Source organism: Electrophorus electricus, chromosome 25 (genome assembly GCF_041902795.1).
Source record: "Electrophorus electricus isolate QZ-2024a chromosome 25, ASM4190279v1, whole genome shotgun sequence".
Taxonomy (NCBI): domain Eukaryota; kingdom Metazoa; phylum Chordata; class Actinopteri; order Gymnotiformes; family Gymnotidae; genus Electrophorus; species Electrophorus electricus.
In genome coordinates, this window is record NC_137521.1 from 7,737,501 (window position 1) to 7,760,100 (window position 22,600).

At 43.1% G+C, this 22,600-nt stretch overlaps 1 protein-coding gene across 3 annotated transcripts in view; it reads right to left on the reverse strand.

Annotated features, from left to right (window-relative positions):
• The window catches only part of tafa3b (TAFA chemokine like family member 3b), a 93,429-nt gene extending 82,610 nt beyond the window's left edge, over positions 1 to 10,819 (reverse strand). Inside the window, exon 1 of one of the 3 annotated variants that reach the window (XM_027001401.3) lies at positions 10,318 to 10,819. The gene's annotated coding sequence lies outside the window, so the exon portion shown is untranslated. Of the gene's footprint in view, positions 1 to 6,189; positions 6,394 to 9,074; positions 9,225 to 10,317 lie in introns of those variants that run through there. The other 2 variants (XM_081707953.1, XM_081707954.1) reach the window with 2 other exon arrangements.
• Between the last annotated feature and the right edge of the window lie 11,781 nt (positions 10,820 to 22,600).

Consider the following 22,600-nt stretch of genomic DNA (forward strand, 5'->3'; position numbering starts at 1 on the left):
GTGGGGCAACAGCTCATATCTAACGGTCTGCTCTCAATATTATGAGGAAGGAAGACCAGTGATGATTGGCACAGGTTTTGTGCTTTTGTGATTCCTATTGAGACCTTTACCAAAACGTGAGACCTTAACCAAAACGTGAGACCTTAACCAAAACGTGAGACCTTAACCAATATGTGAGACCTTAACCAATATGTGAGACCTTAACCAATACATGAGTCATTAATCAAAATGTGAGACCTTCACTCTGCTGGGTTCTGTTACACTGATGACAGCTCTTCACTCTGCTGGGTCCTGTTACACTGATGACAGCCCTTCACTCTGCTGGGTCCTGTTACACTGATGACAGCCCTTCACTCTGCTGGGTTCTGTTACACTGATGACAGCACTTCACTCTGCTGGGTCCTGTTACACTGATGACAGCCCTTCACTCTGCTGGGTTCTGTTACACTGATGACAGCCCTTCAATCTACTGGGTTCTGTTACACTACCAGCTGCTCAGCTTCACCTGCAGCTGCTAGTTGTTCTAGTTCTCTTGACATGTCCTTCATTAAACTTTACACACACACACACACACACACACACACACACACACTTCAAACAGGCTTCCTCTGGCAACACTCGGGGTATCTCTCTTGCTGTTATATTCTCCCTCTCTGCTGCCTTATGCACTTTTCTCATTTTCTCGCTCTCTTTCTCGCTCTCTTTCTCTCTCTCACACACATCCTTGTATTTTAGTGGTGAGATATTTAGTTCTTTTGTTTTTGTTTTTTAGAGATATATATATAATTATAGCCATGAAAACCATCCAGAAAGAGAAGACCAGAAATAGACCCGCTAAACCAAACATTCAATTCCGAGGTAAAATTACTCTAATAGTCATGCTAACCTGATGTAATTCTAGTCTGCAAACTAAAAACATCCTGTGTTTTCTTGCCAGTGAGTCAGAAATCAGCACTCTTCACTTCAGAGGGCTGGCTGCTTACCGCACTGTGCTTTGGTACTAACAATCTTGGACAGAAGAATGATTACAAAGAGAAGAAATCACACTGTGGTGGTAATAACTTCTGATAGACAAAAACAAGCAAACAAAAAACTAAATTAAATCCATTTACATTTTTTTTCAGGAACCAGCTTTTGTACTTACCATCTTTAAATCCCTTCTACTAAGGGTTAAGAAAACATGTTGCAGGACAACACACATCTCGGTGAGTAGTGGTATGTGCCACAGTCCATTCTGGGTGAGGGGGAAATACCAACACAGCTGCAGGTTGCTCTCAGATTACTATGGCAAACTGTATTATGTTTTAATGAAGCTTTAGATAAAATATTATGGCCTCTGTTTAAAGCTGTTAATATATGATTAGTACATTAATATTTACTAAAATTCATTCAGAACATCCTTTAAATGTAGACCTTGGATATTGAATTAGTCCTGCTATTTTCATACCTTAGACCTTTATTACATAATAAACTTCAAAATGGCTGCCATGTGGCACTCCTACAAGGAGTGTATCTGCCAGTCTGGCTGGACTCACGTGAGGCACACAGGCACTTATGAACACCTCCGTGAGTTTCTGCACTTCCTAAAGATGTGACGAGGAGCCGGTCAGGTACCCAGGGACTCTTGGGACTCACGTGAGGCACACAGGCACTTATGAACACCTCCTTGAGTTTCTGCACTTCCTAAAGATGTGACGAGGAGTCAGTCAGGTACCCAGGGACTCTTGGGAGTCCTCGCCCATGACATGGGGTGCTTCACCGGATGCTAAAACCTAGATATTTATTGCTTTGGTACTTTGGTTTATTACTTTGGTACAGGGTGAATTTGACACTTTCATTGCATATAAAATGTACATGGAATGGGGAAGTAAGAAGGGCGTAACAGTACACAGAAGTCACGGTTCGGTTCACACCACGGTCTGCACATCACGGTTCGGTTCACACCACGGTCTGCACATCACAGTTCGGTTCACACCATGGTCTGGACATCACGGTTCGGTTCACACCACGGTCTGGACATCACAGTTCGGTTCACAACACGGTCTGGACATCACGGTTCGGTTCACACCACGGTCTGGACATCACAGTTCGGTTCACAACACGGTCTGGACATCACGGTTCGGTTCACACCATGGTCTGGACATCACAGTTCGGTTCACAACACGGTCTGGACATCACGGTTCGGTTCACACCATGGTCTGGACATCACGGTTCGGTTCACACCATGGTCTGGACATCACGGTTCGGTTCACACCACGGTCTGCACATCACGGTTCGGTTCACACCACAGTCTGCACATCACGGTTCGGTTCACACCACGGTCTGCACATCACCGTTCGGTTCACACCACGGTCTGCACATCACGGTTCGGTTCACACCACAATCTGCACATCACGTTTCGGTTCACACCACGGTCTGCGCATGACAGTTCGGTTCACACCACGGTCTGGACATCACGGTTCGGTTCACACCACGGTCTGCACATCACGGTTCGGTTCACACCACGGTCTGCACATCACGGTTCAGTTCACACCACAGTCTGGACTTCACGGTTCAGTATGAGTTCAGTACAGAAAAAATCACCAAAACCCCCCATAAGTATAAGGCTAGGTCTCTATTAGCTTATTTTGAACAGACAGTAGTGCAAGTTAGTTTGTTCCACCAAGTGATGTATATTGATGTAGTTGGGATGTATAGTGATGTAGTTGGGACAGCCTGTAGTGTACTAAGCAGTAAAATGTAAACAGTGAACTTACACTCTCGTATATGTCATATTTTATATAGGGCTGATTTTTAAAAAAGGCAATAGGTCACAATCAGATACAAAACTGAAAAAAAAAAATCTTGTTATTAAAGTACAAAATAAATAGAATAGTAATTGTTCCACTTAGACTATAAATCAGCATTTAAAGTGTAAGCCCAACCCAGTGTAATGTAAATGGCAGTTGTTTTGGGAGTGTTTTTCGCTCTGTTTGCTTCCACATCTACGTGCTACTGAACAGTAGCAGGGATGGATAGTTGTACTCTCGTTTGTTTTGTTCTGCTTGTCCTGGTTTTGTGGTTGGGTTTTTTGGGGTTTTTTTTGGTTGAACTCCAGTGACCTGTTGGTTGGTGTAGTGTAGTGTGCCTCTCCTGCCTCTCCTGTAGGAGGGACTAGGGGTCATGGCTGATTTGAAAGAAGCAGGCTGGTCTTCTAGCTCCTGTGTGTCATTTCCATTCTCCATAGTGTGACTGATCTTGAGCTAAACTTAGCATGGCATGTTGATAACCTTCTAACGGCTTACAGCTTAAGGTTCCTGTGAAACTCTCGCTTGTGAAATTTGATTCCGCATTACGCTCATCGATCTTCACACATAGGCTACTGCGTATTCTGCGTGCAATGGCACACACGGAACCATACTGTGCATACAGTGACAGTTCGGAACAAATACATGAACTGTCACACCCCAAGAAAGTAGTTGTGAGCGCAACATGAAGAAATCTTTTATTTTAATTTTGTTATTTGTTATTTATATTTGCCATGATATTTCAGATTTTTAAGATGTCTCTCTGTAACACCTGTGACCTGCTAAGTTTGTTCTGCTGCTGCGTGGCACCGTGTACCTGTTTCCAAGACAACCTTCACTGAGTGCTAAAGATGCTAAGCACTATAGAGAGCAGGTCACCTTGATTTCAGAGCATCCAAAAACGCCGGTTTCTGATCTCCTGACATGAACTATGACCGTCGGCCACACGTTAGGCTGCCCTTGCTCATGAGCCATGTTGGTGTATGACGACAACAAGCATCTTTTAGAAAGTTGTCTAAAGTTGCTCTGACCTTGCAACTCTTCAGCAATCTCTGCCTCTCAGCTGAACAGCTCTGCGTCCTGGACTGCATGGAACAGTCCAATGCAAGGAACATAAGGTCAGCCACTATACGATCCTGCTAACTCTAGCCCCATAATATCCTTGCGTGATGCATGGTAGGCTAAACACCTTCTCTAATTAAATAGCTGCAGTATTTCCAGTGGCCTCTAGGGGTCTACAGATCTCAAGTTGAAAATCGCTCTGGTGTCGCTTTGCTTTGCCACTTCCACCACTGTAACAGATCCACCAGAACTCCACACTTTCTTCACTCTCACTTCCGCTCATATACTCTTCTCACCCTCACTTTGTCTAAGCCTTTCCCTGATGTCTTTCTCCTCATCTTTCCCCCTAGTTCTCTCTCCCTTCCTTTTAGACCTGCGTTGCGAGAGAAACCATAACGCTCATAAAGAAAGAATGAACAAAAGGAAACAGACAAAGATAGGGCAGTGCTAGAATTCAGTATCTATTCCAGCAGTGGGGTCACTGAGAAGTGCGCAGCAGAGAAGTGTGCAGCAGAGAAGTGTGCAGCAGAGAAGTGTGCAGCAGAGAAGTGTGCAGCAGAGAAGTGTGCAGAACAGAAGTGTGCATCAGAGAAGTGTGCAGCAGAGAAGTGTGCATCAGAGAAGTGTGCAGCAGAGAAGTGTGCAGCAGAGAAGTGTGCAGAACAGAAGTGTGCATCAGAGAAGTGTGCAGCAGAGAAGTGTGCAGCAGAGAAGTGTGCAGAACAGAAGCGTGCATCAGAGAAGTGTGCAGCAGAGAAGTGTGCAGCAGAGAAGTGTGCAGAACAGAAGTGTGCAGCAGAGAAGTGTGCAGAAGTGTGCAGCAGAGAGGTGTGCAGCAGAGAAGTGTGCAGAAGTGTGCAGCAGAGAAAGGTCATTGTTTTGAGCGAGAGCCGAGTGCAGCCTCCATTACAGCATGTCAAATGAGGACCACCCCACCCACCCCAAAAGGATTCCTCATGTTTTCTACCATGGACACAGCTGTGTTGTACAATAGCAACTCTGCCTTTCCTGAGTCCCAGTACATAATAGGTTATATGTATAATATGCTGTCCATAACATCTGACAAAGAAGCACATCACATAATAAAAGAAAAGGACTCTTCTATAAATTCTATACACAGTACTATATTCTATATTATTTTCATCATTCATTTGCATACATCCATTATCTGGCTGTATGCAATGTAAGCATTAGCTCTGGATTATCTGGATGTATCTGTGAGCATTAGCTGTATTAATAATAATGTCTACTGATTATTTTTTGGGAGGGGGGGTGGAATAATAAAAAATATATATTCTGCTATTTCATGATACTTATCATTAATTGAAACTGCTTTTGTACGTTTCCATCAAAGGAGCAACAATGAATGAGTCCACAGTCCAACGATGAAGCTGGAGCAGAAGCGAAGTCAGAAATGTAAATGAAGGAGCACATCAGGCACCTATGCAAAGGCCATGCTGTGAACATGTGAAACTGTTCTTCTGACATTAGTGAAATGTCAGCCCACAATCATGGTTAACACCACCATAATCACAAATATCCAGTGTGAACTCTGCACAGAGAGAAAGAACAGATCGCTCAGTGCTGGTAAGAGTCATTGTCCATTTTCAAACTGCAGAGTACAAAAAGAGCAAGACAAAATGTCTCCATTCAGATCAAAAGGAAATGTCAAAATATCAAGACATATGTCCTCCTGGAGGTCGTGTCGTTCCACGGAGAGGTCAAGCTCATGAAGCATCCTCAGTAAATGCCAGGACAGTGTTAGGACGAGAGGCTGGAGTCAGACTTATAGAACATGCCCAGTAAATGTAGCAATAATAGCTTTAACATAGTCCACAGTCTACAGGTGTATGTATCAATTCCTAACACCACAATAAGTTTTCCTTGCAATCTCTCCTCCGGGGCCAAACTGCAATCATGACTAGCCAAATGTAGCCACAGCCAGAATGATCTTAATAACAGTGTCACAGAACTCTCCCCTCCCACTGGTCACATGGTATGGCCCACCGCGTGCAGTGGGAGTTCTTCGTTACCTGTGTATTGTTTGTAACCACGCCTACGTTGTTAAGCACACACCTGCATGTTTGTAGTTATTTAAACCCTTGTCAGCCATCGTTCCTGTTCCTGTTCCTGTTCATGTTTGTGCCTCTGGTCACCGTTTCAGTGCCTGTGTCTGTGATCACCGCTTGTGTTATAAGTGAGTGTCGAAGTCTTCCATATTCGTTAATAAACGTCTGTCTCTGTCGAGCGATTCTATACGTCCTGCACCTTGCCCTGCGGCACTCGGGTCGTTACAAACAGACACTGCAGCGAGCATCCATTCAGCTTAGCTAATGCTTACCTTACATGCTGAACATTTTACTGTTGTTGAAGTTGTCCAAAAAAATTGGGCTGCAAGTTGCAGTTATTCCTGAGGGCGCAACTTCACCAGCAGGGCCGGCTCCCGTGGCGCACGCCTGGAACAAATGTCTACAGACACAGCGGGCTTTCGTGGATTCAGCTGACTGGCCTTTGTTTAAGTGCTGACTGATAGAGTGTGTGGGGGGAGAGAGAGAGAGAAGGGTTTAGAGGAGAAACAGAACTGTGCGGTACAGTCTGCAGGTGGAGAGAGTGGAAGGGATGTGGTGGGGATCCCCAGTGAGCCACTTTCAGGGCTATTAGCTCTTGCTCTGTCCTCTTCCTCTCCAGAGAGAGCAAGTCAAGGAGGGAGGCAATGGCTGCTGGGGTTTTCAGCCTAGTTAAGTAAGGCTAGGGGATGAGACGAGAAGAGACGAGAAGAGACGAGGAGAGACGAGGAGAGACGGGAAGAGACGAGACGAGAAGAGAAGAGACGAGAAGAGACGAGGAGAGAAGAGACGAGAAGAGACGAGAAGAGAAGAGAAGAGAAGAGAAGAGATGAGAAGAGACGAGAAGAGACGAGAAGAGAACAGAAGAGATGAGAAGAGATGAGAAGAGAAGATAGGAGAAGAGAGGAGAAGAGGAGAGAAGAGAAGAGAAGAGAAGAGAAGAGAAGAGAAGAGAAGAGAAGAGAAGAGACGAGAAGAGACAAGAAGAGAAGAGACGAGAAGAGACAAGAAGAGAAGAGACGAGAAGAGACAAGAAGAGGTGAGAAGAGAAGAGAAGAGAAGAGAAGAGAAGAGAAGAGAAGAGACGAGAAGAGAAGAGAAGAGAAGAGACGAGAAGAGACAAGAAGAGAAGAGATGAGAAGAGACAAGAAGAGGTGAGAAGAGAAGAGAACAGAAGAGAAGAGAAGAGAAGAGAAGAGAACTGTCCCTAGCACTCTGAGTAGTTTCTAAAAACCTAATGCTAAAACCTTATGCTAACTTTTCTCTCAGAAACATCTGGCCAGTGAGTCAAGCACAGACGTCTTTACTGAAAACAGTTCTAGTCCAGCCCAGGGTTCTGCCTGAACAGAGAGAACAAAGGCTGAATTAATAGGAGAAACTCTTAGTGTGTTAACCAAAAAGGCTGGATGCACACAGAAACACAGCGATCTACACACACCAATATATTCAGGTGTTCTGTCTTTGTTAATGTCTTTGATGGATTAATCACCTAACAGCCGATCAATTACAGGATAATGGGTGAGCGGCGGTCTGTTAGACATTAATCCCCCCTACCAGATAGCTCTCAGCGGGTGACAGTAAGTGAAACTCAACACTGCTCAGCCTCACACACACATGCACACACACATGCACACACACACACACACACACACACACACACACACACTCATACACAATGCCACTCTCAGCCCTGCATCGCTCCCATGAGGTCTGACCTCTCACCCTTAACCATCAGCAATTCCCACAAATAACCACACTGTAATGATACTCTGAATGCACAGTGGACACAAACACACACACAGTCTCCGAAGGGGGGGGGGGGGGGGGTACTCTAATTAATCAGATAGGATAGGACCATCGGAGTGACCAGAACTGGAAGGTTATTATTTCTGCTGTTGCTTACACTCCATAACATGTGATATACATATATGGAACCAACTGTGAAAAACAGCTCAGTTCAGTTCAGTTCAGCTCAGTTCAGTTCAGTTCAGTTCAGTTCAGTTCAGCTCAGTTCAGTTCAGTTCAGTTCAGTTCAGTTCAGCTCAGCTCAGTTCAGTTCAGCTCAGTTCAGTTCAGTTCAGTTCAGCTCAGTTCAGTTCAGTTCAGTTCAGTTCCGTTCAGTTGTCCATTTAAAATGGAAAGTATAAGAAAATGGACAGGGAGAGATAAGGGGAGAAAAAGAGCAGGAATGACTGAAGTAAACTGGCAGAAAGGAGACAACAGACAGAAGAAAGGACAGGAGAGGGAGAGAGAGAGAGAGAGAGAGAGAGAGAGAGAGAGGGAGAGAGGGAGAGAGAGAGAGAGAGAGGGAGAGAGAGAGAGAGGGAGAGAGAGAGAGAGAGAGGGAGAGAGAGAGAGAGAGAGAGAGAGAGAGAGAGAGAGGAAACACTGTGAGGAAATTAGACAGATAACGGGAAAACCAGAGGATGTGAGGACATGAGATAAATAGGTTTTAAACAGCGTATTAAGAAATAAAGGGAAATGCACCCAGACACACAAAGCCCTGAAATTACTCCACTTAAAGCAGCCTATTCTGTGCAAGTTGCCAAATATAATTAGCTCTGTTTCTTTCTCTGTCTCTCTCTCTCTTTCTCTCACTCTCTCTGCCCCACCGCCTCTCTCCCTCTCTCTCTGTTCCCTGCTGTTCCAGTGTTACAGTGATTAGTAAATCCCCATCCTAAGCTCTCCATTCATTGTAAACTCAGTCTAATAGCGCTGCGCTGGTCTACAGGGTTGCCAGCAGACCTCAGCTGCTGACGGAAGCGTAATGTCCCCCCACCCCCATGTTCAACCTGTTTACACTGATTTGCCGACTGACAAATTATTATAGACGGGCTTCAATTAAGCACCTGCGTGGCTAGTTTCAGCCGGGTACACAACCAGTGAAGTGGAAGAAGCCCTTCATTTTAGAGCTGTTTGTTGCAAAAACAGCCCAATCACTTTCAACCAATGGGTATGATATAGAAATAACAAAAACATATGTCAAACCCATTTTTGGAGAGGCATATTTTAGCCATCGATATAACCAAGTGATGGTGACGCTACATCAGACACTGAACCATGGCGCGTTCAGATTCCCTTTCAAATGATTTTAGAACGAAGCTGCAACAGATCCAAATTACTTTGTAATACTTAAAACAGTTGGGAAAGAGACGAGTACCTGCTCAAGGTTAATCTGCGCTTGACGACAGCCTGCCTCGATATTTCGACGTCAAGGGTCTGTCACCACTGTAGGCAACAATTCATTCCGTGCGGTAGCGCACAGCCCAGCACGTCTCATCCGTACCAGTAGACCAGTTCAGCAGCATGGGAAGGTGCAATCTTTCAGCCAGTGGGCTATGTGCAATGTTTGCGCGCTTTGGTGTGCATGTGTGACCTTGTCCACTGTGTTTGTGTGTGTGAGTGTGTGTGTCTATATATATAAATATATATAAATAAATTTAAAAATAAATAAATAAATATATATATATATATATATATATATATATATATATATATATATATATATATATATATATATATATATATATATATATATATATATAGACACACACACACACACACACACACACACTCCTGTTAAACACCAGAATTCAGAACTGAAATGATAATTACCAACACGCTATATAGAACTGCAGGAAAAGTTGCTTTCACCAGGCTTAATATCTGGTATTACGACTGTCCTATTCGAAGATCTGTCCTTAAGTGTAGTTTTCAAAGATTTAATGTTAGGAATTCGTATATATATAATAGTATATGTAACAGTGAGAAGCTGTCAAAACCCGTTCTTTCTCAATTAAAATTCCAACCACGTAGACAACCTTTGTCCCAGCAGAAGGAAAGAATCCGTTGCATTTTAGAGAACTTTGAAAAGCGCACACACTTCAGCAGCTAGAAGCAGCGGATTGTTCTCTTTTTTGCGCCCCTGTGAAGCGTGTTACCTGATTTGCCAGGCTGAACTCGACATTTCCACAGCAGGTTCAGAGTGCGGGGTCCTGGCATAGGTGCCCGGTACAAGACGAGAGCACCGTACTGCAGATAGTTGTCATAGCACAGCCCATCATTCATGTCTATCAGCTCATACAATTACATCACACTTTGATTCATTTCCTTATCATTTTCCCCCCCCAAACGGCACATCTCTTATCTTTAAACTATGATTTCTGTTTGAAAATACATTTTTACACGAAGTTTTCGTGACGCGCGTAAATGCTGTGCGCCACTGATAATGTTTTGAATGTAGGCCTGAAGTAATGGGTTTTCTGAGAATTTTAACCCAAGATGAATAGATCTCATCTGCAGCCCCTAACGCATTTGAAGTATAAAAACCATCATGTTATTCTTCGTGTGCAAAACTGATTAAGAAAACCAAAAAGAAAAACATGTACAAAATGTTGTATTACCTGTTGGTGCACCGCTTGTTTTATTCCTAAGAAAAGACCTGTCTCATTGCCGTTCCATTATCTGACATAAAGCGATCGGATGTATCCTGTCTCCGACACGGAAAGGCTCCAGCAATCCACTCCACCATATGCTTCAGAATTTCCAGTCCTTCTGAAATCTAGCCCACGGATAATGTCGTTTTTACTCACTAATCAGTGTAAAACGCAGCTTTTTGGGTTTTTTTAAACAGAAACATCCAAAGTCCGAGGTGGATATGCAACGCGCAGGGACGCGTGGCTGCGGAAAGTTGTCTGTCGCGCAGCGTCCTCTCTACATCTCCATCGCAACTAGCCCGCCAGGCGCAAAACTTCGCATCAGTGCTTTTCGGATCGGTTTAAAATCATCCCCAAGCGTTAAAGTCAAACCCCAAATCCGCGACGTATTCCGGTGTCCGGTGAGACCGAGGAGGCAGAGGATGGTCGGAACGGTGCCTGGTGTAACCCGCTAGCACCGGAGGGGCAGGCAGGGGTCTGAAGCGCTCCGTTGCACTGCCTTGCTCTCTCCAGCTCTCCAGGGACGGCGGAGTGGAACGGCGGCGCGGTGGACTAGCGCCACCGAGTGGTTTCGCTTCCTTCAGAAGCTCCAAGCGATGGAAGTAAAGTCCTGTTTTTGTTACCGTCTGAGACATCAGAGGCTTAATAATAGTCTTCGACGCACTGGTAGCTTTCTAAAGGCGACAAATGAGGTAGGAGATATTTATTTATTTATTTTAAATTCAATATTAGTTTTTGTTCGCTGTTCATCTCTTCTATCCTTCGAGTTCTTTATATACACAGATTTGAACGTCCCCGACGTTCTTCTTCCCTTTATTTAAAGAAATGGTCTGTTTTCCTTAAAGTTCAATCCCTTGATCATTTTAAATCTGTTTTAAAAACGTCTAAATCATTTACTGTAGATTTAAGTGAAATGTGCTAAGTGTGATTAGCACCATTTACATTAAATGTAAATGTGTGATTAAAATGTGCTCTTAGTTTCAAAGAAGCAAATGATCTTTCATGTGGACAGCGCTTATCAGAGCACTCTTTACAGCAAAAGACAGTGGAGGAGGTAAGGAGAATGAGAAACAGGTGTTCTGCATCTGTACTCACCGAGGAAATCTGCACATAAAGACATATGGAGCGTTTGTGTGTGTGTGTGTGTGTGTGTGTGTGTGTGTGTGTGTGTGTGTGCTTGCGTGCATGTGCATGCGTGTGAGTGTGTGTGCGTGTGTGTGTGTGTGTGTGAGAGAGAGAGAGAGAGAATGACAGAGTGTGAAAAGTAGACTGAGGGAAGTAGCTTTACTAAAAGCCTCTCAAAAGGCATTTGTCTTTGTTTATATATTTGGCTGTACATTTTGTAATATCGGCCATTACACTCAAAAGAGACATCTCGCCCACCCCCCCCACCATTTTAAGGGAAGATGTCCTCCAGGAAATGGCTCTTTTCACTGTCCTGAGACAAGGGCTGTACTGTATACACTACTGATATATAGTGAGGCAAAAGTTAGCGGAAACTGCTCCTGTATTGGTACTTATGGGAGGCTGTGTTCAGAATAAAGTTCTCTGGGCTGGAACTGAGAAGGTTCAGATTTATAGAGGTGTCTGTGGTGAATGAAGCCCTTTCATGGAGTTATAGAGTGTCAGCTATTGTTTAGTGGATATAAATCTACAAAATGTTCATACTGTGTGTGTGTGTGTGTGAGAGAGAGAGAGAGAGAGAGAGAGAGAGAGAGAGAGAGAAAGCATGATCTCTGTATCAGCTACCTGATTTCCCCCTACTCATGAGTGTACATACATATAAGGCATGTCCTAAAATGGCCTTATATCTAGTGCATGTTGTGTGATATGGTTCTTGTGCATGCCAAACCACATCAGTCCAGGATTCTGGGCTAAATTACTTACTGGGCAAATGGGGCCACAGCTTCTGCCTGGCCCTTAGGTTACTTCCAGCCTGGGGTGAAATCAATAGCAATGACTGTAGGCATAGGGGAATGTAAATGAAGAAATGTTTCATGCTTACATTTCCATGGAATACTCAATTGAACTGAACTGAATTTTCACATGGTGAATTGTGATTGCGCTAAAAATTCTGTATAACAAGTTATTTTTTTCTGTTGAATACCAGTACTCTTATAATATAGTGATAGCCATACAGTAGTCGTTGTGAGTATGTGTGTCCAGGGGTGTCCACCTGGAGCAGGGCTGTGTGAAGGGGACCGGGCTCCCGGTAGGACCTGGCCCGTCTTGGGGGGTCAGGGTGGGGCACGAGCGAGGGAGGGAGGTGGTGCACCTGCTTGCGCTCCATTCAGCTCACATCAGAAGGAACCGCGGGAATCACGAGGGCCACGTTCAGATGACATTGATTAGCACTTCACTGAAACGTGTCATTTAGCTGCAGTCGTAAAGAGCAGCTTCCCACAAACATGCAAACACCGTGAGTAATGACTGACGGCACTGCGCAAACGAGGCCGTAATCACTCCCCTCCTGCACCTGCTGAGCAGTTCTGGCAGTACTGTACAGTATGCTATTCCCCTAACAACAAACACAACTCACACCTCTTAATCTTACATAATCCTCATTTTTAGCTTGGTTTTTTTTTTGAAGTGTCATTACATAATGGTGTCATTACATACAGGTGTAAAAGCCCAAGGGTCAGGCCTGTTTTCTGGGTTTTCTAGCAGCACTCAACCCAGTATCCCAAACACTACATCAACAGGCCCTAAAGAATTCCCTGCTCTCAGGTTAGCCTACATGCCAGCCAGGACGGCTTACTGCAAATTCAGAGCTGAATTCAAAGATCCTGAACAGATGTCAGTGGAATAAGTGGAAGCAGGTGCCATTCACTTAATAGCTGGTATAAACTTAATCCCACCATAATACTGCTGCCAGTCCTGGGCTCCATCATTTTCCCAGTGAGGTTCTCCAAAGCGAGGGCTCTAAATGGCCCTGTGGCAAGGCTCTGGCACGGTTCCTATTGTTGTCTTTTTGTACACCTCTTATGGGAATAGGGCTGGTTACAATGGTTAAAGTAGATATAGTGCTCATGGAAGGCTTGCAAGGAATTAGTCCTTTTAAATGGCAGATTGGAGAACGCATGGAAGATTGTTTTTCCAAAGCATCTTCAAAACAGGTAAGTGTCTCAGTCTAAATAGCCTGGCATGTAAAACAGTGCATGTACGTGTGTGTGTGTGTGTGTGTGTGTGTGTGTGTGTGTGTAAGAAGCTCGTGACATCTGCTGCGATGCATTCATATGAGAGAGAGAGAGAGAAAGAGACAGATAAGTCCTTTGTGTACAGAGTGAGAACCACAAAACAAATCGTTTGTATTTACACATAATCATCATGCTGCTTTCACACCCGATGGCACTGGAGAAAAGGGCTAACAGCTTGTGTGTGTGTGTGTGTGTGTGTGTGCATGTGTATGTGTGCGTGTGTGTGTGAGTGTGTGTGTGTGTGTGTGTGTGTGTGTTCACCACACAGAGCTTTGTGTCTGCACTTGTTTGTTTTTTCTGCACTGGCTGCCCGTGAGGCAGCTGCTCTGACATGCGGACAGGCCAGTCAAACCTGGATAAAGCTGAAAGCACAGAGAGAGGCAGACAAAGAAGAGGAAGAGTGAAGGAGAGAGAGACACAGAGAGAGAGACACAGAGAGAGACACAGAGAGAGAGAGAGAGCGAGGAGGGTGGAGTGACAGACCCCATTTCCGCTAAACCATCAGATGGCAGCAGAGTCAGAATGTCACTCTCTGGGGATCATGTATTCATAGCACCGGTGTGTTTGTGTGCGTGTGCGTGTGTTTCCTGCACGGTAAGTTAACCAAAGACTTCTCCCAGTCCTGCTGGTCCTTAACCGCATTCCATTACACCAGTGAAGTCACCCTGGTTGGGGTTTATCTAACAGCACCTGTGTGCTGGAGCTGTATCATCACTTCTTGGGTACGAAGGAGCCTCGAAACAGCAGCTGCTGTGGCAGATGTGTCCCTGGGAGGCAGAACAACCCAAGGGTTTGTGTTTCAATGTGTATGTGTGTCTGTGTCTGTAAGTCACTACATGACATTCCTCATCTGTCAATGTCTCATCGAGGTGGCCTGCAACTCCAAGGCTCATCCATCTCTCTCTCTTTCTTTCTTTCTGTCGTTCTGTTTCTCTCGTTCTTTCTTTCACACATACACACACATACAAATGGGTCTGTCATTTTCAGTGTCTGCTGTGTTAGGAACATGGGTGAGATTACACACAGGGTGGAGATATAACACATCTGCCATGGACTCTCCTCCCATCCTGTGTAGTTCTTCTTTACAGGTCCTTGCCCAGAGTAAGCGTGAATCTCAACGTGCTTCACCATTTACCAGCACTACAGCAGCTATAAACCAGCTTGTCACGTGCACATGTTTTTTTTCTACATGTCTGTATTTATGTAAATATGCATATATTTCAGAGCGAGAGAGAGAGAGAGAGAGAGAGAGAGAGAGAGAGAGAGAGAGAGAGAATGTGTGTGTGTGTGTGTGTGTGTTTGTGTGTTTTTCTGTGTGTCTTTGTGTCTGTGTGTCTGTGTGTGAAGGCGTGTGAGCATTTGCGAAATCTACGTATTCATCTGTTGGTGTGATGGATACTACAGTAACTAGGATTGATGCCAGACATGTCATACATTAGAGAAGGCACACGCACACATCCACAGATCTGTTCCTGACAAAGGCTTAATCTCTCGCGCACCATTCCTGACAGAGTCCTCATCTCCGTCACGCTTCCCTTACTGGTGTGTTTCTCTTCCTCTCAGAGTTCAGTGCTCCTCATTCCGGTACCCTCTCTCGGCTGACAGGCTGTCTTCTGCCATCTGCATGTCTAGATAAGCACTAGCTCACTTGGAAGCACTGCTGTGGTTCAAACCCCTATCTATTTACCCAAGGTTTCTCCCAAACCTGAAAGCTGGTTAATCTCAACAGGATGTGTTGTGATACAACTGCCCACAAAATAAACCTATTTCTAATCAATTATGCACACCCATTAAGATCATGTGTACAAAAACTATACAATACAAATATCTAATATCCAAATATCTAAACCTTCACCATTTTCTTTTTGACCAAATCTGTTCTTTACATCATACTATGTGGGCATTTTGGAAGCTAAAGTCTAAACACTAAATACAATAACCGGCCATACATACAATACAAGCACAGCTCTAAACACAGAAATGCTCTAAAAACAAAGGTAAATACCTAATTGATTAATTCTAACACTCTAAGCACAACTATAAACACCTATTCTTTACACAACACTGCATAACCGATGACTCTAAACACCATAAATACTCAAATGCCCCTAAAACCCCACTATTTAGAGTTGTGTTTAGAATTGTGCACAGAGCAATCCTTGCTTTGACACAGATTTGACTGTTCAGTCTTTCTAAAGGCTTTTGTTCCTGCTTCAGATGCAAACACATGAAGTGAATGCTTCACACCATTAATCTGTTCATATGACATATGTTTGATACAGCCTGCTTCCAAATAAAGTGACGTAATGTTACTCCTACCCAAAGATTCGGGTTGACTACAGCAAAGGGTGAAAGAGAAAGAAAGAAGGAAAGAAAGAAAGCAAGAGAGAGAGTTAGAGAGAGAGAGAGAGAGAGAGAGAGGGAGAGAGATAGAGAAAGAGAGAGAGAGATAGGGAGAGAGAGAGAGTGAGTTGGAGAGAGAGAGAGAGAGAGAGAGAGAGAGAGAGGGAGAGAGAGAGAGAGAAAGAGAGAGAGATAGGGAGAGAGAGAGAGAGAGAGTGAGTTAGAGAGAGAGAGAGAGAGAGAGAGAGAGGGAGATTCTGGCTTAGTGAAATACCAGAATTAGCATATGAAAGCTGCAGCTGTGTCACTGTGTGTGCGTGTGTGTGTCTGTGTGTGTGTGTGTGTGCGTGTCTGTCTGTGTGTGTGTGTGTGTGTGCGTGTCTGTCTGTGTGTGTGTGTGTGTGTGTGTGTGCGTATGTGCGTGTCTGTGTGTGTGTGTGTGTTCTCCTGTTCACTGAGTGTAAGCGACAATGATTTCAGCATGTATAAAGCTACTTTTGTATATACAAATATGATATTTGAGAATATCTACTCCTTTGCGTACCTTTTTGCTAATCAGTGTTCACTTAGCTCTACTAACATGGACACCGGTATAATGGTTTCATTATTCAACTCAAATAAACCATTACACAACACTATATATGTTTACTTGTTGTTTAACTATAGTTATAGTTTTACACACCAAAATAGAGTTGAATATATTAAGATTAACTCCACTTATACAAGCAACCCATAAATATACTTTAACAGTCTTTGATCCAGTTTCCCAGACCGAGCTTTAGCCTACACCTATGAAAGATGCAACATTCGCAGTGCAGTTTAGGCCAAGACTAGACATAATCCATGTCTGAGAAACTGGTCCTCTGTTACTAACTCCTAGTTTCTAATTAAGAGCTCTGCCTATAAAGGTTAAACGAATCTCTCATGCGCCTTCTTTGTGAAATTCAAAACATGCTTAAAGGGGACCTATTATACCCGCTTTATGCAATTTAACACAATTCCCTGGGCTCCTAAAGAAATGTCTACGACGTGCATTGATCATGATATCGCAACGACCAAGCACACAGCACCTTTCTCGCCCTGTGAAAACAGCGCTGCTCAGAACGGCCGGTCTGAGTGCACGTTATTTAAATGGCTCGCCCAACCCACCCCAGTTCCGATGTGGCGCATTTGGCTTTGCATTAACGTCGCAACTGTTGCCTGCTGAGGGATACTTGACTGCTAGAGAAAACACAGCGTGCAGCCATATGTTTGAAGCAGAGTCAGATTCTGCAGTGGGTTTGATAAGGTCAGCTCTCTGCCCAATCTATCAGCTACACGCACCCCAACATACATATCTACACGAGGCCATCGAAACATGTTTTTTAAATACTTAGATACATTTAAATACTATATTTGTATAGTTCTGTATTTCCTTTGTCTGCAGCTTTGCCATGGGAAGTTGGTACTGATGCCTCTTTTAGTAAAGGTTTCATTGCGTCTTGCGTTGTGCTGACCTGGATGTAGAAGCAGTCAGACACAAACTGGTTAGCACACACGTAGCTACATGTTGTTGCCGACTGTAGCTGGATCGTTGCCATGAGAAATCAACTTTATCCATCCAAGCTCTTCTTGTCTCTGAGGCCTGGCGCTGATAGAGTGATTTTAAGGAAGCCAAATCTGAACGGCTTGCTTTAGCCCGTGCTTACTGACGTTGGCAAGAATCTCCATGGCTTGTCTTGTTTTACAGTTTGTGGGTTGGTAGGCACTCTCCAGATACCGAAATATATATGCACAAACACAGAAAAAGTTAATTTTTCATATGTCTCCTTTTAGTTATTAATTAAATAAATGAAGGGAGCTGTCCAATTTACTATGGTGCTGAAATTCATCCAGAACTGCTCAAAAATCCTTTTCTTTACCAAAAAGCTCCTCCTTGTACTCTTGCACTCAATTTATTTAGCATAGGTTGTTTTTATTCATAGCTGTAAACTCTCTTTCTCTTTCTCCCTCTCTCTCTCCCTCTCTCTCTCTCTCTCTCTCTGCAGACATTCACTTTCACATGACCTAAAGTATTTTGATCATTGGGGTGCACTATAGAAGAGAAAAGAAGAAAGGAGGATTGGAATGGACTGAGGAATGTGTAATTTAAAAGTCTGAGCTGTTCTCTATTCAGGCAGAATGCGCCTTTTGTTGTCATGTACACAGAAGCTATCATGGCGAAATCAAACAGAACATAATACAGTACATGGTTCAACAGCAAGTCTCTGCTGAAGTTCCTTATTGTCTCTTTGCTCTTCTGCTCATGTAGAGCCGAACCAATGACAGACTGCAGAAGGGAGCCAAGACCTCAGGGCCATGTGCTCTCTCTCTCTCTCTCTCTCTCACACACACACACACACACACACACACACATACTCTCAATCATTCTCTCTCTCTTTATCTTTCACATACAGTCACACATAACTAAAGAACAGGAGACCAGGGTCTATGAAAACTGATTTCAGTGAGTGTGTGAGAAGAGAGAGCTAACAGGCTTCAGAGGTGAAAGAACTCAATGGAAACATAATATAATAACACAAGTAGTTACAAGTGAAAGCCTTGATGTGACTTTCATTGGCTCTGATGATACACAGTTTTGGTTGGCACTATGCCAGGGAAATCTTAATTATGTTGCCTAATGATTTTAAACTATGTGTCATATGTTATCCTGTTTAAGTCTCTATCTCTTTCAGCAAATTACATCCAGAGGTATTTTCATCATGCTCCAGTGGTAGCCAAGCCTTTTATGATTTCGGATATTTAATTTTAACAGATAAAATTTTTTTTGCTGTTTTTGTGACCAACATGGATACCCAACTATTGATCTTTAATAACTGTCATATCTTTATTAAGTGGCTTTGAATTCACAGAAAGACATTTGAAAAATAAGTTGTATTGACAGCATTAAGCTAACACTTTGACTCAAAGTAGCTTACGTTATGACTGAATACTTAAGGGCCTTGCTCAGGGGCCCATGAGTGGCAAATGGGTGGTGGAACTTGAACTGGCAAACTTCTGATTACTAGTCAAGTACCTCAGCCACTGAACTACCAACGCAATACAGGGCTGCTGTTTCATAAATATCCAATTCTTGTAGATGCCTTCTGTTCCAAACACAACTTTTTTAACCCAATCTAATGATAAAGAGGTATTTGCACGTTTAAATTTAAATTTAAACAAATCATTCATAACCTTCATCATTTAAATGTGGTCATTTACATTACTAGTTTTTTTCACATGCATGTTTATGCTTCCCTCTGAAGATGTCCCTATATCTCGTCCTTTTGTGTTAAAAACACAAATCTCATGAATAAAACATTGTAATAAAATTTGCCTCTCACATACACTTTAAGAATAAAAACAATTTATTGTGTCTTTTAGGCTGCAACAGAAACATTGGGGTGGATTTTATTCTTTGCTTTCTATTTTACCTTCTGTTTTGAACTTAATTTAGTCCATTCCATTTTCTCTTTTCTCTGTAAAGCACTTAGTAAACCTTGTTTAAAATGGTAGCATATAAACATCTTTAGTATTAGGCGTAATATTATTATTATGTATGTATGTATTATATTAAATCCCATTGAAGTATAGAAATCCATACTTTATGACTAGGACCAGGGAATATAGAAATCCATACTTTATGACTAGGACCAGGGAATATAGAAATACCCATAATTGGATTAGATATTTTAATATTGCCATATTTACATATTACATATTTAGTAGCTTCACTACCTCTTAACTCAATACTCCTAGTGTGGCCATTGCTCTTGAAATGATATTTGCCAATCCATCAAAAACTCAGCACATATTGTCTGCTCTATGTAAATTTGAATGAAACTGAATTTGTTTCACTCCTGAACTCCTTGGCGCACCATCCAGATTCTTCCTGGCCCTTATCCTCTCGTTGCGAAAGGGGTTTCTCTAATCCTTCTGTTTTTCTCCCCTTCGGTGGTACTGAGCTGCTCTTCTGCTGCCCTCACTCCATAATCCAAGAGAAAAAAAACAACAGAAATCCAGGATTAAGTTTCCTTGGCCATATGGAAGAGAGTTACATTGCGTAAATCTCCTTTTCTTCTCTCTCTCTCTCTCTCTCTCTCTCTCTCTCTCTCTCTCGCTTCTCTCTCTCTCTGTCTCTTCCTGTCTGTCTTACACAAAATCTGCTTTGGCATTTACCAGCGTAAAATCCTGCAGAGACATTTAGCATTCTATATCTGGAATTTGACGAGGGTAAGAACTTCCCAGCAGTTGTGTGCAGGCAGCTTTTAGTGAGTGAGTAAGCGAGGCAGGGAAGAAGGAGCAAAGGGAGTGAGAGAGAGCCTGACATTGTTTGTACCCTTATATTCAATATTGAGTATATTATCTAGGAAATGCTTTGTCATCTCAAAACAAAAGCCATCTAGTCTAGGTTACATCAGGGATCCAAAAGCATTTTAATGCTAGCAGAGGGCGAGGTAACACGCAAGACTGGTACCTCTACTGTGCCTTTTTACATAAGTGTCACAGCCCAAACATAAGACCAGACCAATTAAAATGAAACACTGTCATATGCCGTCCATACGCTCTACATGCCTGGCAGATCAGGCAGAGCTTTCTTTGTTTCAAGAAGTAGCTATTAGGTGTTATTCACTCCCTACTATCGCACCCCATCCCTCTCTACATCATAGTGGCATAGCAAGCTTTAAAACCACAACAGCACTTGAAACGCTGGCAGTGGGTTCAATAAGGTACTTGGACATCCAAAAATATCAGCAGCCAGCAGCAACAGCTAGTCAACAGCGCGCTCTTGAACCACTGCTCCATCTCTCCGCTCGCTCATACACTAACCACACCTAAGCTTATTAATCACAATTACCACTCTTCCACTGCAGACCCTTTGTTTTCAAACTGGCACATGAAAAGACAGACATCTGTTCATGATAGCTCTCTTGGGCCCATTTGTTGATACCGTAATCTAACGTGTCCCTTATGTTCCAGGAGACAATATTCAGCGCAACACCACTCATGGTCAGATGATCATCACTTAACAATGGCCAATTACCTCTCTCCTCTAAGCCGCTGTCCTCTGTGAAGGTTGCTGAGAAAATGAATTCTGCCCGGGTTCAAATAACTGCTCGCCCATGCACTCACTGATTTAAATCCACGCGGTGGATTTTGCTCTTGCTAATTAATACAAGCCAATTCATTCCATAAAAGCCAATTCAATTCATTTTTTTTTCATCCTGAACTGTATTCCTTTTTAAGGAGGGGTATGCAGCTTGGAACAACAAGGGTACAAAAGCAGAGCAGAAACATTGAGGCCTGCAGTGAAGTGTCCTTCTTCTACTTCACTGATGTGAAGGCCAGAGCCATTAAAACTGTTGGCAGCACATTCAGCCTTTAGATATGTCCCTGCTGAGAGTTACATGGCCAGAGATAGCAGCTATCCTGATCAGTGCTGCAGGAAGTGGGCTTATTAGATTGATCTGGAAACAGCTTCAGCCTGTCTTGTCTTTTAAGATCATGGATGGGTGTGAGGAACAGTGTTCACCATTTCCGTTCTTCTTTGTATCTTCTCTGTGAAAGGGACTTGTTACTTCCCGTACTACCATCTCGTCATGAATGTGCATGTAATCCATATCTGCATTTCCTGAAATGCACTTACAAGTAATTGTTCTCATAAGGGGAAAAACAATGCACAAATAATGCACAAAATAATGCACAAATGTGTTGTTACCCTTATTGCTCACAGAAACAATGCTTCATTCCTCCTGGAAAGTGCTGAAATTAAAAGCAACGGTCCCATGTACACTTGTAAGCCTTCAGGATGTCATGAAAAAAGATTAATTCTACAAAGATATTGTAAAATGGCCTGGAAAGATTTGTTAGTACCCCTAGACAAAATGATTAAGAATTGGATTATACTGATATTTCAAACTAACTATTATCTTTAAGTTGTATTCAGTTAGCAAATGATAGACAAGCACGTTAAAGGTAAAGGATATAAGCGCGTCTCCAAGCAGCTCGATTTGTCCTGTGACTACATTACAAATATTATTAAGCTTAAAGTCCATGAGACTGCAGACAACCTTCTGGAATGTGAACAGAAGAGGAAAATCGACCCCAGATTGAACAGAAGGTTAGTGCCAAGGAAACAAAGAGCCAAGGAAAACTTCCAAAGAGATACAAGATGAACTCCAAGGTCGAGGTGCATCAGTGTCTGATCACACCACCCGTCGCTTTTTGAGTAACAGTGGGCTCCATGGAAGAAGACCCAGGAGGACTCCACTTCTGAATGAAAAACATAAAGAAACCCAGACTAGAATTTGCTAGAGAATGTCTTTTGGACGGATGAGACAAAACAGGAGCTTCTTTGCAAGTCACAACAGCTCTATGTTCACGGATGAAAAAATTAAGCTTTCAAAGAAAAGAAATCCATACCTACTGTGAACCGTGGAGGAGGTCATGTTTTGTTTGGGGGCTGTTTTACTGCGTCTGGCACAGGGCGGCTTGAATTTGGACAGGGCAGAATGAAATCTCGAGACTATGAAGGCATATTGGAGTGAAACATACTGCCCAGTGTCAGAAAGCTCTGTCTCAGTCTCGGTCAGTGTCAAGGTACATGTCTCAGTCAAGATCAAGACTGAAGGTCGTGACTTCAACAAGATAATGACCCAAACCTCAGAGCTAAAAGCACCAAAGAATGGCTA